This window comes from Dipodomys spectabilis, unplaced genomic scaffold (assembly GCF_019054845.1).
Source record: "Dipodomys spectabilis isolate Male_0828 unplaced genomic scaffold, ASM1905484v1 ptg000118l, whole genome shotgun sequence".
Lineage (NCBI taxonomy): Eukaryota > Metazoa > Chordata > Mammalia > Rodentia > Heteromyidae > Dipodomys > Dipodomys spectabilis.
This window is the reverse complement of record NW_024870795.1, coordinates 7908155-7923522: the sequence shown is the minus strand read 5'-3', so window position 1 is coordinate 7923522 and position 15368 is coordinate 7908155. Positions and strand designations below refer to the sequence as shown.

General features: G+C 44.2%; 1 pseudogene; it reads right to left on the bottom strand.

Annotated features, from left to right (window-relative positions):
• The window catches only part of LOC122115164, a 65988-nt pseudogene extending 61266 nt beyond the window's left edge, over nt 1-4722 (bottom strand).
• Nucleotides 4723-15368: the final 10646 nt, after the last annotated feature.

Here is a 15368-nt window from a genome sequence, read left to right as displayed (position 1 = left end):
AGTGGGCTTCGAACCACATTCCTCAGTCCTCAACCTCCTGAGTAGCTAGGATTACAGGCGTAAGCCAGCAGTTACTGGCTTCCAATTATTTTTCCTTCATCTCATAGTGTCTTTCTCTTTCTCTAGAAAGGAAGTTCTCACTGAATGGAAGATCTGAATGGAAGAATTCAGACTTTGAAATTTTCTGTGCCACTTCTTTCTACCCTCCATGGTTTCTGATGTTATTTACTACCCCTACCCACACACACACACACACACACACACACACACAAATAGATAAGAGGCCATCACTCTCCTGCTGCTTTCAAGGTGGGTTTTTTGTCTTTAATTTTTTAATTTTAATTTTTAGTATGATGTTGTCTTGGTGTGGATTTCTTTAAAATTATCCTGTCTGGGGTTCACTCAACTTCTTCAATCTGTAGGTTTACATTTTTTGCCAATTTTTTTAAAATTAACTTCTTCATTTTTTTTAGTACCCAGGACTTTCTTTTTCTTCTTCTTTTGGGACTCTGATGATACTGATGTTAGATTGCTCATTGTAATTCTGTAGATCCCTGATACTCTGTTCTCCTCCACCCAACCCCCACCACCCAACCTAGTTTCTGTTGTTCAGATTGGAAAATTTCTATCATTCTACCTTCAAGTTGACTGGTTCTTCTGTCCTCTCCCTCTGACTGTTGAACCCACTTGTTGGGCTGGAAAGGTGGCTCAGTGGTAGAGTGCTTGCCTTGCATGCATGAGGCCCTGGGTTCAATTCCTCAGCACCACATAAGCAGAAAAAGCTGGAAGTGGAGCTATGGCTCAAGTGGTAGAGTGCTAACCTTGAGCTGAAGAGCTGAGGGACAGCACCCAGACCAGAGTTCAGGCCCCACGACCCACAAAAAAAAAAAAAAAAAAAAAAAAGAATTCTAACCAATGAACCCACTTGTTGGCATTTTCTTTTGGTTACTGTTATTTGTGGCATGATACATAATGTATCTCCATGATGTTCCATGGGCATTTGAAAAAAAAATATGCGTTGTATTTTTGGTATTGTGTATATGCCAGCAGGCTTTTTTATTGTGTTATTCAGATATTCTGTAGCTATATGTTGTATGAGTATATTGTGTTTTGGTTTTGGTTTAGTTTGGGCCAGTTCCACCAAATTGTCTTTTAAGTGATTCACTTAGACTATTTATATTTAGTTGTTAATATGTTAGAGCATACACCTGCTATTCTATTTTGTTTTATTTCCCATTCACCTGTCTTTTTTTCTTACTAAACATTTTTTAGGATTTACGTGTGGTATTTTGAGGAACATTACTCTGTATAGCTTTTTCCATGTGTTCTAAGTATTATGACATACATAACTCTTCATACTCTTTAGTAGCAATATTTTAAGTGTAGACCCCTTACTTCATTTAGGTCCCTTTATTCTCCATACTTTATAAATATAATTTTCTTAACTAAGTCCTTTGCATACATTGCATACTACCCTAGATGGTGTTTAATTTTTGTTTCAGCCACCAAATATGACTGAAGAAACTCATGCAATAACTGGCAGAGAACAAGGGAAGGAATGACATTGTCAAAAAAAAACAAATGTGCTCTTTTTTTAAGTTCTCAGGTTTATTATGAAAAACGCTGCAGTGCTCTTGTACAGTAACATCTTACAGGAGGAGGAAACAGCTGTTCATAACAACTCACCGGGTTCTGACAGTTACAAAGAACAACAGGGGGGCTGAGATTTGAGAAGGGGATAAAGTGAGTGCAGACAAATCATGCAATTAAATTAAATGATATCCATGAAAATAGACAAAACAACTTCAAGACTCATAAGGAAAGGGGGGGAGGGCACTTGGTACTTATTTTTTTAAGTGTTCATTAAGCTCCAATGATTGTTTGCTAGTATCCTTATCTAAAGTCATGCTGAGTAAAGTGATAGCTAACTGGAAGTTGAACTGTATTCATGAGGTGTTAATGCTTTCATCTTATTATCTGCAGTCTCTCGGAGAAAGCAAAGGTAACTACAAATAGTGTTATGCCAGAAACTGGTTTGTTGACCAACAATGTCACTTCAGCTTGCAATGAACTTGTTCATTCTAAAGTGGTCATGGCTGTTGATAGCAAGAAGGGTTTTTTTCCTTTTTTTTTTTTGGTTGGTCGTGGGGCTTGAACTCTGGGCTTGGGCGCTGTCCCTCAGCTCTTCAGCTCAAGGTGAGCCCTCTACCACTTGAGCCACAGCGCCACTTCCGGTTTTCTAGTGGTTCATTGGAGATGAGAATCTCATGGACTTTCCTGCTTGGCTGGCTTTGAACCATGATCCTCAGATCTCAGCCTCCTGAGTAACTAGGATTACAGGCGTGAGCCACCAGTGCCCTGCAAGATTTGTATTTTTAATAGATATTTTTATTGTAAAGATACTGTACAGAGGGGTTACAGTTACATGAGTAAGGTAATGAGTACATTTTCTATCAGGCATTGTTACTTCCTCCTTTGTTTTTCCCCTACATCCCTTCCTTCCTCACCTCCCCAACTCCTCCATCCTCCCCCTCAAAGCTGTAAAGTTCATTTTCAACATAGTGTCTTGTACATCTCATTGTTACAATGGGTCAACTTATATCCCTATTTCAGCATTTTGTTATTTCCCTTCCCCTCCCCAAATTAGAAAAATGTGTATACAAGATGCAGGGCACCAAAATCAAATACAATGAAAACAGGGGTTATACCATGGGGGAAGAACATACAAAAGAAACAAAAAAAATCACATAGTACATTATAAGTACATTAAAAACAACAGCAACAAAGGTAAAACCTCTTGTGTACCTATCTTGGGGTTCATTTTGCTTAGAATCATCTTATATGGTCATTTATACATAGCTTTTGAGCTTTTCTGCTTGTCCTAGACATATACTAGTTATTGCAGATAAGGGAAACCATGGGACCTATGTTTCTTTCAGCCTGGCTTACTTCACTTAATATAATTTTTTCCAAGTCTTTCCATTTCCTAACGAATTGGGCAGTGTCACTCTTTCTGATGGAGGCATAGAATTCTATTATACACACACACACACACACACACACACACACACACACACACACACATATACGTATATATACATATATGTATATATATCACTTTCTTGATCCGTTCATCTACTGAGGGACATCTGGGTTGGCTCCATATGTTAGCTATGGTAAATAATGCTGCGATAAACATAGTTGTGCTGGTAGCTTTAGTATGGCCTTGTTTGTGATCATTTTGGTAAATGCCCAAAAGTGGGATTGCTGGGTCATAGGGGAGCTCTTTGTGGAGTCTTTTGAGGAACCTCCATATTACTTTCCAAAGTGGTTGAACAAGTTTACACTCCCACCAACAATGCAATAGGGTTCCCTTTTGGCCACATCCCCTTCAGCATCTATTGTTATTAGAGTTCTTGATTATAGCCATTCTAACTGGAGTGAAGGGAACTCTCAATGTTGTTTATTTGCATTTCTTTTATGGCTAGAGAAGTTGAGCATTTCTTCATGTGCCTATTGGCCATTCTTATTTCCTCTTCAGAGAAGTCTCTCTTTAAGGCTTTATCTTATTTATTAATTGGGCGGTTGTTTCTTTGAGGATTTGTTGTTGGAGAATTTAATTTTTTGAGTTCTAAGTATATTTTAGATATGAGACCCTTATCCGTTGTATAGCTAGTGAAGATCTTCTCCCAATCCATGGGCTTGATCTTGCTTGCTATGTCCTTTGCCATGCAGAAGCTCTGCAGCTTCATGAAATCCCATTTGTCCAACCTTTCTTTGATTTGTTGTGTTTCTGGGTCTTTATTAAGAAAATTTTGGCCTGTGCCAACGAGCCCTAGACTTTCTTCTAAGATTTGTGTTTTTATATGGTACATCATTTGGTCTGTGTGAAAGTAAGTTTTTTATTTAATGTTAACTATTTTCTGACACTTCAGAGTCACTATTGCTTTTCCCATTTCATTAGGTCAATTTGTGGCTCATGGCAATACTGTACACGTTTAGAATTTCATTACTGGAAGTAGACTGGGATACAATGAGTCACATGTGGCTCACCTCTACGAGATGCCGGATCAAATCGCAAGATAGAATATTTGAGAGTGTCATCAAACTCCATGACTGCAGCTTGGTTACCACAATGATAGCAGTAATTAGGAGCACTGGAAATCATTACTACATTCCAGTCATGACACCACTTATATTCCTCTATCACCAGTTGACGAGCTCTAGCTGCCACGATCATCTGGATCGGACCACAGCAAATCACACATTGGACCCTCATGGGGAATTTCCTGTAGGCGATAGAGCGCTCTGATGTGATCCAATATATATCTATGGATACTGAGAGACCACTAAGTAGACAGAAGATCTGCCCATCCACCAAGGCAGTGAGAGGAAGACAGTCAAAAGATCTGTAAAATATTTCCAGACATTTGCATTTCCATATTTCCTTAAATACTCATCATAGAAACCACAAACTTATGTGATCTTTCTGCTCTCATAATTCCCCCCAGGAATGGTGATGTGTTCACAGTAAGGAACCTAAAGAGCTACAAGCAGTGTGACTGTTTTAACAGAATAATATCCTCTGTCAACATAATCTCCCATAAACAAGTAATTTGTACCTGGCAATTTGCCACCAATTCTAAACAGTTGCATGAAATCGTGAAATTGCCCATGCACATCTCCACAGACAGTGAATGGACAATCGAACCCCTTGCACATTGGATTCTTTTTTTTTTTTCTTTTTTTCTTTGCTTTTTTTTTTCTTTGTGGATCAAGGGGCTTGAACTCAGCTTGGAGGCTGTCCCTCAGCTCTTCAGCTCAAGGCGAGCACTCTACCACACTCTACCACAGTGCCACTTCTGGTTTTCTAGTGCTTTATTGGAGATAAGAGTCTCACAGACTTTCCCGCCTAGGCTGGCTTTGAACCGTGTTCCTCAGATCTCAGACTCCTGAGTAGCTAGGATTACAGGTGTGAGCCACCAGTGCCTGGCCTCACACTGGATTCTTTTGTCAGAGTTTCTTTAGCCTTTCACAGAGATTCTTGCCCTGGGACTCTAACAGCTGCTTGTACTTGTTCAGCAGTTTGATCCACTGGTCCAGCTCCCTGATGAACATCTTCTCATCCATGATGTGACACACCTAAATCCACTGTCGCTCTGCACCGCTCTGTAATGCTCAGCTGCCAGCTGCTGTGACTCCTCCCTCCTGACTTTATATAACTGACTTATATAACTTATATAACTGTAGCCCCTCTGTACATCACCTTATAAAAACAATTAAAAATTTTAATTAAAAAAAGAAATGCATGCAAGGAAGGATAGTCTACTTTCCTCTGCACACACTGATAATCTCCACTCCTTTCTGGAGCCCCAAGCTTTCTTCTCTCTCATCGTCTCCTCAGTTTAGAGAACCTCCCTTAGCTATTATTGAAGAGTACACTTGCTAGGCACAAATGCGTATTCTTCACAATTGTCTTTTGCTGTTGTTGTTGTGCTTTGCTTAGATCTGCTTAGCTTTGGTTTGCTTTGCAATAGAATCTTACAAGGTAACCCAGACTGACCTTGAATTTGAGACCTGCCTGCTTTGGCTTCCCCAAGTGCCAGGATTATGGACATGTACCACTATGATTTGCTTCCCTTAATTTTTGGTGGCTATTTTCACCCACTATTGACTGTGTAGTTGACCGTTCTTTTGACTCTGTCCTTGAAAACTGTTGACCAATTAATGTTGAGACCTCTTTGGTCTCAAAAAGAGACATCTGCTGTCATTCCAATCATTGTGGCTTCAACACAGCCGATGGTTTCTTTCTGACTGCTTTCAGAGTGTCTTCCTTGACTTTAGTTCTGTTTAATCTCAAGGACATTTTTTTCCAAGAAGTATAATCACAAAGTGGCTTGCCACAAATTCTCTGTGATTAAACTGTGGGCTTATTCTGTGCATGTCTTGCACTAAATTTGGGGAGTTTTTAGCTTGTATTTCTTCAGGTGTTTTTTCAGCCCCACTCTCTCTCCTATCCTTTTGAGACTCCAGTACTATGAGTATTAGCTCTTTCGTTATGGGTTTCATAGGTCTCTGAGACACTGGTGTTTTATTTGTTTGTCTGGTTTTCAATCTATTTTTTTTTCTCTGCTTTTCAGAACAAGTAAATTTGATTCTATCCTTGAGTTTCCTGGCTCTTTCCTTGAGCCCCTGTAGAGATATCCACTGAGTTTTTATTCTGGTCATTGTGTATATTTCAGCAGTACTATAGTTTCCAATCTTGTTCTTTCTTTATAACTTCTATTTATTGAGCTGTTTCGTGTTTTCATTTGTTTAGGGGAGAATTCATGACTGCTTACTGTATTATTTCTGTGATAGATGCTTAAAGTCTTATCAGGTTTATTTCACCACCGATTCCATGTCGGCATCAGGTGATTTTCTTTTCTCATTCAAGCTGTGGGGTTTCCCTCCCCCTCTTCCACACACACACACACACACACCCTGCGCTACTGTTCTTGGTATGATATGATAAGCGGTTCTGTTTTATTGTATTCTGAACAGTTTGGGCAATTCTAAGCCCTTGATTCTATAAGGATTTTTTTAATGTTGCCAGGAGTTGGAGCAAGAAGGCCCGATGAATGAGTATGTATGAACTCAGTACTCCCTGGCCTGTCCATGAAGATGAGACTCCAACTCTACCCACTTTGGCCTCTGGACAGAAGTGTTAAGCCCAGCTTCCTGCTGAGCTCCGCTGAGCTCTGGCTAGAAGGAGCTAAGGACTGATTCCTCTGCTTGATTCCTGCATGCTGTGGGCAACCCTTAGCGCCTCTCTGGCCTGCTGACACAAGCAGGGAAAGCAGGGCAGCAGAACACCCACCAGCCCAGTGGCCCCTCCGGCTCAGCTGGCTTCATTGATACAAGGCTGAGCACCAATGATAACCACCAGTTGTTTGGAGATTGGGGTGTTTTCCTATGTTGTCTCATTGCTACCAGGTGGCGGGGGGGGGGGGGCTCTGATTCCACCTGGAAGGAGTGTCAGAGCCCCCTTACCTGCTTACCCAGGTAGGGATGGGGAAAGAAGGCGCATCAGCTCCCTGCCACTTCCTGCCCACAGTGCAGAGCAGAGGTGGGGAGATGGAAGTTTTGCTATTGGTTGGAGTTGTTTGGACGGCAGGCTGTTCTGTTACAGGGCTACCCTGTCCTTTGGCCGGGGCCAGAGATTTTGCTCAGGCTTTGCTAGTCTGTTGGTGGGTTTCAGACTGGAGCCTCTGCAGTACTCTGTCCTGCACATGTAGGAGACAAGGAGGAAACTTACTGCCATGTTTGTCTCAAATCCTGAAGGCCACTCGGAACACATGAGAGACATCCAGTTCTCACGGCTGCAGGCCAGCTGCAGATCTCACGGTGGCAGAGTTTTGAAGAACTCATTCTATGAGACATGTCTCTTGTGCCAAGGTCAGGACCCTGATAGGAAAGGAGAATAAACCTAAAGCTTGGGTGAACAAACTCAGAAAATGAAGTCCTCTGAAACTTCCAGACCTACAGAAGCAGCCTACTTCTCCATCAGAAAACAGAGGCCTCCTTTCTAGACTGTCTATGAAGAGGGCTCAATGAGAAGAGGCTGCTAAGATGTTGCTCACCTTCTCAGGGTCTGCCCAACACACTCATCACCACAAGACCTCACCAAGAGCCAATCAGAGAAGTGCTGCATGGACCTAAAGAGGAGCAGCAAGCCTTGGCTACGTGAGCAGCAAGAACCAGGAAAGGCTGCCAGAAGGGAGTTCTGCAAGTGCTGGATGAAGGAGGGTGGGAAATAAAGCTGATAGGAGGGCCTGGGCTGTGACGCTGGATTAATCATTCTGGAAGGGGATACTGTGCTACTGAGGTAGCGCTTGGAAAAAGCTAGATGAAGTTAAAATGTCACTGGCCAGCTTGGAGGGAAGGTAGGGATTAGAAGGCTCAGAAGTGCAGGCAGGTTTAAAATAAAACATGGACTTTAGAAGACCAGAAAATCATTAGTTGGTTGTGTGGCTCAGTGAAGGAAGGAAGGGGCTGGAAAGTTCTAGTGACTGGGGCACCAGCAGCACTGAGAAGCAGCTCCTGGTGGCTCAGCTCTGTGGCGAGGGCTGATGCTAGGAAACTATTCCAGAACAGGGTTCCCTGGCAACTGTAGGGTGACGGCAGATGGCACTTCACCATCAGAAATGAGCATCATTATTATTGTAATGGGTGGCAAGGTCAGAATGATAGCCTCATTAAATCTAACAACTTTTAAGCTTAAAAAGAGTTGTAAGGGATTGAGAAGACAAGTCACAGATGAAAAGAAAGTATCTGCAAATCTGACCAAGGCCCTGCTCCCAGAGCGTACAAAGAACTCCCTTCACTCCATAGAAATCTATTTTTAGATTGATGAAAAGTTTATATGGGCAACAAATAAATACACACACACACACACACACACACACACACACACACACACGGCATTGAACCTCTTTGGTTACTAGAAAATGCAATTGGAACCACATGAGATCTTTCTACACTCCTATTAGAATTATTCAAATTACAGAAGCTGGCTGTACACGTACCTGAGAAAAACAATATAAGGGGGAATTATCTTGGCTCATGGTTTCAGTCCAAGATGAACCTCTCTGGGTCAGAACAACATGGCAGAACAAAATGGCTCACCTGTTGGCAGTCAGGAAGCAGAGAGAGAGAAAAAGAGAGAGAGAGAGAGAAAGAGTAAAACAGGAAGAGCCATCTTCAAAGGCACATTCTCAACTGCCCACTTCCTCCAACTAGGCTCTGCCTTCCATAGCTACACTCCTTCCAATAATCTATTCAACTTGAGCTTCTCAATAGATTAAACCATCTGTTAGAACAGAGTCCTTATGATCCAACCTTCTCTGGAAATACTCTCAAAGGCACATCCACAAGTGTGCTTTACTAATCTCCTCACTAGCTCTAAATCCAGTCAAATTGGCCCTCCCAAACCTTGGGAAGAACATGATACAATAGCAGCTCACCTTTACTGCTGGTGGCAACAATCTGGCTGTGAAGTAAAAAGTTAAATGTGTACACCACCACATGATCAGCCACTCCACATCAAGATATGTTCCTAAGAAAAATGAATAAGTAAGTACATGCCATGTCTCACAAATGTTTACAGCAACATGTATCAAGATACAGGAAACAACCAGTTCATTTTTATTGGAAACAATCAAATGTCCAGATCAACAAATTATAGTACATCCACACAATCAATTGTAACAATAAATAAAGAGAAATAAACATTGCAGCACACAACAATAAAGATGAAAATTAAAATTACAGGCAAAAGATGAGTGTGACTGGCTCACACCTGTAATCCTAGCTTACTCAGGAGGCTGAGATCTGAGAATCACAGTTCAAAGCCAGCCTAGGCAGGAAAGTCCATGAGACTCTTATCAACTGAGCATTGGAAAAGCCAGAAGTACAGCTGTGGCTCAAGTGATAGAGGGCTAGCCTTGAGCAAAAAAGCTCAAGGACAAGACACAGGCCCTGCGTTCAAGTCCCAAGACAGACAAAAGAAAAATCATCAGCCTAAGTGAAAGAAACTAAGTGAAAGAGTACACATTTTATGGTTTTGATCATATAAAAGTCTCTAAAATGGAAATTAATTAATATTGACAGAGAGCATTGTCTAGGGAAAATAAGGGTGAAGAATAGGTGAAATAAAAAGACAAGATACCACTACACATTGACGTAGATGGCTGTCAACTTGTAGTCCTCTAGAACCAGGAGCTCTCCTGTGTCTAGCAAAGCATCAGCTGGCCAGTGTCTGCCCAGGCTGTCTACCGCCAAGCAGTGTCAGGATAGCAAGGAGGAGCAGACCCTCCCCGCCCCACTCAGGCAATCCCCAGAGAGTTATTCCAGCTGCCAACCCCAGCCATCACGGGTAATGAATAGCCATTCCTCAGCATCTCCCAGGAGATGGGCCCACGTTAATCGGCTGCAGAGTCATTAGGAGAGAAAATGTTTGCTCTGTGGAGCTCCCAATGGTCTTTAGAAACTGCAAGTTCAACACTAACAGCCACAGCAGCTCAGGCCTTAACCCTCCCCTGTCCACCACAGGGCTAAGACCAGAGTAAAGACAATTCTGAAGGTCACTGGCCTAGACTCCCTTAGGAGCTCTGGGTCCTGTTTCCAGGCTCTGTTCAGCCGGGTGAACCATAAGTTCAAGGGGAGAGGAAGAACAAGAGAAAGGAGACCTTGAGGCTTTGAATCCTGCTATTTGTAGACAGAGCCCTTTTGACATCTCCAGCTCAGGACTGGTTAAAGAGCAGAGCTCTAGGAGGCCTAGGCTGGTGACGTTGGGTCAGTCCCTCAACCTCTCTGCAGATCCCTGTGGGTGGTTGGGAAGGGGCTGCTGCAGGGTGAGGGCTGGAGGGACTCCCAGCCTGAGGATGTGAAGCTGTGATCCTCCCCCAAGCAGAGTCCAGTGTCTTTCTTGGGAGAGGGGTGATGTATACTCACCCCACCCCAAGTCTCTGCACCAAACCTGCTCCCAGCTTGGACTTCCAGTAGCCAGGTAGACAGAAGAGAATAGGTGATCTGAATGAGCTGAGGGAGGGGAGGGGCCCCTGATACTGAGACTCCCAGGTGAGAGACAGAGAGAGAGAGAGAGAGAGAGAGAGAAAGAGTCCATAGCACTGATGATCCAAAGGGAGCAGGGACTTGCCCAGATTGAACCTAGATCTGTCTATCCCAGACTCCAAACTCTCACAGGTAACACAGAGAACATGAGGTATGGCCTTCCCTCCACCCCAACTACCTCCTGCCTGTACACATGGCACCTCCATCCTCACTACCTCTACTCAGTCTTCCAGCCCAAGGCTGCCTCTCCCAGGCAGCCTTCCCTGACCTCTGACAGCTAGACCCAAAGTGCCTACTGGCCAGCCTCTCCTTGTTCCATTTCCATGCACAGTGTGGGGTTTTGCTGTGTCCCCACCGCCCAAGGCAGAGCGCATTTTGCTGTCTCCTAAGGTTAATCCACATGGGCCAGGCACTGATTTGGATCCAGGCGCTGTGACGGCTGCAGAGGGGTTGCAGCACGCAGCCCCTGAGACCTGCCGGTGCCCGGGGAGCCCATGAGATCCCAGGAAGCTCCGGTGCTTGCGGGCCCTTGAGTAAACTGAGAGCCAAGGTGGGAGGAGCTGCTCCGGGTCACACAGGGAACCAGAGGCTGGGATTCAAAACCATGGCTGGTCCCCTCACCCACTCAGTCTCCAGACAATATGACAGAGCTGACGCTGCCACTGATCTCAGACCGTGAGGAGGTAGGGGGAGGACTGCCTGGTCAGGGGCTGTGCTAGGTGATAAATCTCATCACGTGGAGCTGGTATGGCCCTGCTTACAGCTGTGCCTTGGAATGAAAGCTTTGGTGTGTGTGTGTGTGTGTGTGTGTGTGTGTGTGTGTGTGTGTGTGTGTGTGTGAATGTGACAGGTAGAGAAAGAGAAAGAGAAACAGAGAGACAAAGTGACTGAGAGGTAGTATGCACATGCATACACAGGTGCAGGCTGGACCTGCTTCCCAGGACTGACCTTTACTTCTGAGCCTGTCCTGAGTCGACTGTAGTTTCCTGTTTGAGGATGGAGTCTACTCAGAAGTGGTTTTTTTTTTTCTTGTGATCCCACCTCACTTGGCTCCTGGGCTCACCTCAAGGTTGGAGAGAGAATGAGAAAGGGAGGAGGTGAGAGAATGAGGGAGAGAAAGGGAGGGTGTGAATTAAGTTTCAGGATGCTACAACCAGAAAGGCTCTTGAATCGAATGCTCTGAGACACTCTCGGGAGGGACACAAGAATAGCTGGGTAACATAGGAGGATCTGGAAGGAGCTCACTTCAGGGTGGGTAAAGTGTCCAGCCCACGGGCTGAACCTCACGCTTAACTGCACAGTTCAGGCTGGTCCGGGGCCCAGGCAGTGAACCTGCAGTGGGGCCAAACAACTTCAACCTTGAGGAGGGGAGGTACTGGGCCGTGAGGCAGGGTCTCGCAGGGCTCAGAGGGCACACTGCTCCGTAGATAGTGTTATGGCTTGAGAATGCAGTGTGCCATGTATTGAATACTTCGACTCAGTCAGGTACCAGTGGTTCACCCTTGTAATCCTAGCTTCTCAGGAGGCTGAAATCTGAGGATTGTGGTTTGAAGCCAACCCAGGCAGGAAAGTCCAGGAGACTCTTATCTCCGATTTAAAAATAAGGAGCTGGAAGTGGAGTTGTAGCTTGGGCGGTAGAGCACTGGTCTTAGACAAAAAAAATCTTAAGAACAATGCCCGGGCCCTGAGTTCATGCCCCAGGACCAGCACAGAAGAGAGACGGTGGGAGGGGGGGGGGGGGGGCTTTCAGGAATTGGTTACTCACTTCAGACTCCAGGGTGTGAAAGAGTGAATTTGTTTGAAAGATTTTTTTTCTTACCTGTGGAATCACTCAGAGGTGGGTACAGCCATGGTCCCGGGGAACCAGGTATACAGCTTGAGCTAGCAGCAGACTAGCAGAACCTCATAATCCAACAGTTATGAAGTCAAGCCTTCAAAAGAAGACCTTGGGGTCTGGGAAGGTGGCTCAGTGGTAGAGCGCTTGCCTTGCATGCATGAGGCCCTGGGTTCGATTCCTCAGCACCACATAAGCAAAAAAGAAAAAAGCCAGAAGTGGCTCTGTGGCTCAAGTGGTAGAGCACTAGCCTTGAGCTGAGGAGCTGAAGGACAGCGCCCAGACCCAGAGTTCAGGCCCCATGACAGGACCAAAAAAAAAAAAGAAGACCTTGGAGGCCAGGCAGGATGGAGTCCCTGCAGATCGTCCCTGAGATGCCAGGAACATGTGTCTAGGAAAGCCACAGGCTAGAAGTGCAGCTGGCCCAAGGGAGAAACCATGTGAATACAAATGCCAAGGCTGTGGTGAGGAGCGGGGCTTTAGGAGCCCATATCCTGCTACCATGTGCCTTAGATGCTGGACATGGAGCTACAGGAATTTATGGTTGCCCTACTGGGTTCTTGTGTTATTTTAGTACCATTTCCCTAGCTACTTTCCCATTCCTCCCTCTAGGAATGGAAATATTTACTCTGAGCCAGGTATCTTTAAACTGTGCAGCTTTTTTTTTTTTTAACAAAGACTCACAGATAAAAGAGGCTTTGCGTCTCAGAAGAGATTTTGTCTTTTTTAAATTATCTTTAAGTAGTTGCACAAAGACGCTTCAATTCAACATGTCAGTTTGTACGTACAATGCATCTTGATCAATGTCACCACTTCATCATTCTCCTACATCTCTCCCAACCCTACCCAACCCTCAATTTACCTAGCTCCATTTGCACATATGTACATTGAATCTTATGACTTCACTGGCCCACACTTCCTGTCTCCATGCATCTGCCCCCCGACCTTTGACCTTGACCCCCTCACCCCACTGTACAACACGTTCCAGCTTCTTGGAACATGTTCAAAGGAGTTACACCATTGCATATGCCATCCTTTATTTAATATGTTCATGTACATATGCATATGACCCTGGACATGTTTACATATGTATTTATAATTTAGAGCTAAGTTCCTCATATGAGAGAAAACATGCATCCTTTGACTCCCGAGGACTTTAAGTCTGAGTTTTTGAAAAATATTGGAGCTGTTGGTTATCTGGAAACTCTTAAAAGTGGACTAAATATATTTTTCACCGTGTGATGGCCATGAGCTTCTGGGGGTCCAGGTGGAATATCATGTTTGCATATGGAATGTCCCCACGGGCTCCTGTGTTGAAGTCTTAGTCCCCAGCTGGTGGAACTCTTTGGGAAGGTGGTGGAAACTTTAGGAGGTGAAGCCTAGCTGGAGGAAGTAGGCCCAAGAAGGCATGCCAGTGGCTGAGATTTTCCTGAGTAAAGCAGCTCACAGGGCCAAAAGTTGGGGAGGAAATATTCCATCGAGGAGTGGTAGTGATAGTGATAGGGATGACCTTGGGCTTCTTGGAAGAGGTGGCCTCTGAGCTCAGCATACCTGTGGGGAAACCAAGCCAGGAAGAGAATAGTGTGTGTGAAGACCAGCCAGGAGACACACCCTCGTCCAGAGGCTGCAGGTGGGGTGCCCAGAGAGACACAAGAATGGTTATGGATGCCATCCTAGGATGGTCTTACCTAATACAGATCTACCACACTATATCCGTAGGGTGTCCACAAGGATAAGAACTGTCTTCCTCCATGAAGTCCAAGGGTAAATACTGATTTGGTTGCAAGAAAAGGCAAAGGGCAAGATGGCCTGGGGAGAATAATTCTGGTCTGAAGCTAATGTGAAACCACTCATGAAAAGAAGGGAGAATGAAGTTGGTGGGAATTATCCAAGGGAGCAGGAACCTTTGGGGTTAGGGGACTGAGGCCAGGAGAGTGGACAAGAGACCCCTCTCCCCACCCCCACTCCCAACCTTATGAGCTTTAGCACTGTGGATAGTTCCCAGGTTTACCAGGTGGATTTCTCCTTCTGTCTCCTAGGATCACTCATTTTCCTCTATCTTTCAAATAATAGAGTTGCCTGGTTGAGAGAAGGAATTTGTTCTTGCAAACTGTGCATTGTGATTGGGAATGAAAATGGGTTCTGGGGTCAGATGGCCTGAATTCAAATCAAATCCTGACTCTGGCACTTGCTAGATACATAATCCTGGGGATGTTTCTGACCCTTTCTATGCCATGGCTGTCTAGTCTCTAGGAATTTTAGTGAGGATAAAAATCAAAATAATGAAAGAGCTAGCATGATGGCCAACATAGAGTTAATGCTAAAAAGTAAGAAACGTAAAAGTGAGTTACAGTGCTGATGCTATTATCTCAAGATCTCTCTGTACAAAAATGAGGGTTCTTGGGCTCCATCTTCATTTTTTAAAATCAAGCCATATTCATATTATTTATTCATCTTGTTAAGATATATTTTGCCATGATAATGCATTTTCATATTACTTGGTCAATTATTTGAAGTAAAACAAAATAAGGACATTGGGCTGAGTGGTGTTGATATCTCATAATTGTGCCATTCTGTGCTGTAATTATGCAGTATCTTTGATTTATGCTGTTTTGTAAGTGGGTAAAAAGTCAAACATGGGAATAATGAGAATCAGAGTGTTTGGAACAAGTCATGGGAAGCGCCAGCCACAAAGAATTAGGAATTCTTTTCAATGCCTATGTTCTTAGTCTCCACTCCCACCACCCCCATGTATGCTCCAGTTTCTCGGAGTCTGAGCCATGAAAGGCACACTAATCTCTGTCTCATGTCCCACACGTCAGGCACACTGGGACACTGTGAGTGTTTTGGTTTGTCTGTTTGTTTTTGATGGTGGTACTGGGCTTCGAACCCAAGGCCTCATGCTTGCAAGACAGATACT